Source organism: Amblyomma americanum, chromosome 1 (assembly GCF_052857255.1).
Source record: "Amblyomma americanum isolate KBUSLIRL-KWMA chromosome 1, ASM5285725v1, whole genome shotgun sequence".
Taxonomy (NCBI): Eukaryota; Metazoa; Arthropoda; class Arachnida; order Ixodida; family Ixodidae; genus Amblyomma; species Amblyomma americanum.
This window is the reverse complement of record NC_135497.1, coordinates 370,584,286-370,587,060: the sequence shown is the minus strand read 5'-3', so window position 1 is coordinate 370,587,060 and position 2,775 is coordinate 370,584,286.

Genomic DNA, 2,775 nt, shown 5'->3' with positions numbered 1-2,775 from the left:
AGCTCACGTGACACGCAACGTTCAGTTTCGCCTTTCTTCTCTCCAAAGCTTTCCTGTTACCCTTTGGCTCATAAATGGCGGAAAAGCAAGCAAAGCCTGGACTTGTTTCAGCGCTAATCGATATGCTGTTGAGAAGCAGCGAGAACCCTCGATCACTATGCACTATTTTCAAAATTACTGCCGTCCGCCGCACCTGCCAGTTTGCCGGTTGAAGGATTCTTTTGGACCACACAATTTTTTGGAATTTTCGAAACTATTCTCTGAAACGTCACGTATAAGTAAGACCAACGTAAAAGAAAACAACTCTGGGAACAAACTGTAAGCTAGCTTCACTGTAGAACATTTGATAAGTAACTGCATGGTTCTTGGTACACTTTACAGAAATCAAGGTATGACGTAAAAATTTAGAACAAAAAACACGTTTCAAACTTTGCAACAGAAGCAGAAAAAGTACATGTACAAGAAAAAGGAAAAGGGGGAGAGTCGATCGGTGTTTTGAGGTGCAAATGTATTATGAGAAAAGTTAACACTAATGTTTTTTTGCTACAACAGATACTTGCTAACAAGCTCTCGCAGCTTCCGAATCTCCGGGTCTGCAACAGATATGCCACCTCACGAGTCACCCAGCACAGCCTTGCTAACCCTCGCAGCAAGCGGACCGAACCCTTCAACAAAGCGCTGCGCTTCAGTTATTTTATGTGCTAACTGCAGGGCTATGACCTGCCGCCGGCGAGGGTGCACGAGGAACTTTGCTGAGGTAAGGTAGCCGTAGCTGGCACACTACCGGGTCAGTTGGAGGCCATTGGCAGAGGCCCACGTTCTGCGCTGAACTTAGTCACGAAAGATCGCTTATTTCGATGTCGAGGGGGCGTGGTGCAGGCAGTGCAGAGAGGGAAATTCGTGAAATAAGAGAGAAATTCCAGCCCGGCAGAGGGGTTCCCAACTTGGTCAGTCTAGTAAAGCTTGCTCATTAGTAATACACAAGCTGAAATGGTGCAAATTTGAGTGACTATAAAATCGGGTATGCCTTAGTTTTTGTTGGTTCTCAGTCTGAGCATCCCTAAAATTGTCTTTGGAAATCTTTTGTGACAGAGGTTGTTCCTTGAGGCAAGCTGTGTTGGGTGGAATCTGGTGATCAACTGAACAGCTAGAGCACTTAGTTCTCTATACTCACTGGAAAAAAATAAGTTACTACAATGCAAATCCGCTTATAATGATATTGAGAACCTGAAAATTTGATCGTTATAACCCATTATCGTTATATCACGATCGGCAAAACAATGAAAAAAAATCAAAGAATTCACTCATGTATTCCACCATGCATATGTTGGAATACATGGTCCGAATACATGCTCCGATTTCATCTGGTCAGGCAATTCCTGGGTCGCTCTCTTTTGACCCACCAAGCCAGGTACCTCCTGCAACTTCCAGGAGCCAGCTGGAGCAGCGTTCAACAGCTGAGGAAGAGACGGGCGCTGCAAGCAACATCCCGGTGAAGACCACGATGTCTGGAAGGCGGGTGGTGCCACCAAACACTGAATTTGTGATGTTGGTGAATTTTTAACGACGCGGTGTCGCTTTCAGGGGAAAGAGAGATGTAGTGGCGCTAATAACTGTACTAAAAATAACTAGAGGGCGCTACCCTTGTGTATTGTTCTTGTGTGCGTGTATATAAAAGGCGCAATTAAGAGCACTTCTTTGCGGGGCGAAGAGCGGAGCCTCGTCCTTCATCCCTCTACACATAGTGCAATAATGTTCGGTTAGCTGTTATCTTCTTAACAAAAAGTCATTCTGTTCATTCTTTTCATGCGACGTATATGATCACATCTAGCATGCTCAGATCTCTTTTAGGGGGCCTAAGATGAAGTTCTGATCAGACAAATTTTCTGGTGTCTTCAAGTTAGCCCTAAATCCACACGCAACATCACATACAACAGACTTCCTTTGTGACTGTTCTTACAAAAGGACAATCCTCTTCTTGATATGTATATCCCGTAACTTTGCGTAATGTTCATACACAGTGTAGGTTTCTCTAAATACATGTGTGCCTTGTGAAAGTTGGTTGGTTCCATACACCAGTGTGTGCTTCTCTAAATACTTGTGTACCATGAGAAAGCTTGTTTGGGTAGCCTTGACACACGTCTCCTCCAGACAAGTGGCCGGCACTAATTTCAACTTGCACATTCCATTGCGCAAATCTCTATTGGGTGAAATCTGTCGGGCAACCAGTTTTTCTGACTTCTTAACTTTGTGGTTGCAGCAGTTTTCAAACTATGAATGAAAAATCTGCCAAACCACCTAGGAATCATAGTTGCATCAGACTGTCAGTGTTAGCATACCATAAGCACTTCATGTGACCAAGCCGTGCAAATATAACTTGGGTACAGTGTGTTCTTGACTGCTGGCGGTGCATATCGCAATACATGAAACTCAAAGCGTTGCCTCTACAATTGTTTTTTTTTTAAGCACAAAACCTGTCGGACACTATTATTTTGGTCACGGCAGTTGTGAAGCTCTGTACTCACCTCGTGCTTCTGTTGCCTTTCGTGTTTATTCCAACTAATTACAGCCATGCTCAGAAGTTGCAAATAATGCCACCCCCCTTTGAGGACACAGCCAGCATGGCACTTCCGGCTGTGATATGCTGAATGACCGGCTGCACGGAAAGGAGTTTCTGGACTCTGAGACGGCTGCCAACAGCTTTGTTTTGTGCATCAGAATAGTAAACAAACTCCCTATTTTACACGCAAGCGCTGAAGGCTTGTTGAAGTTGCT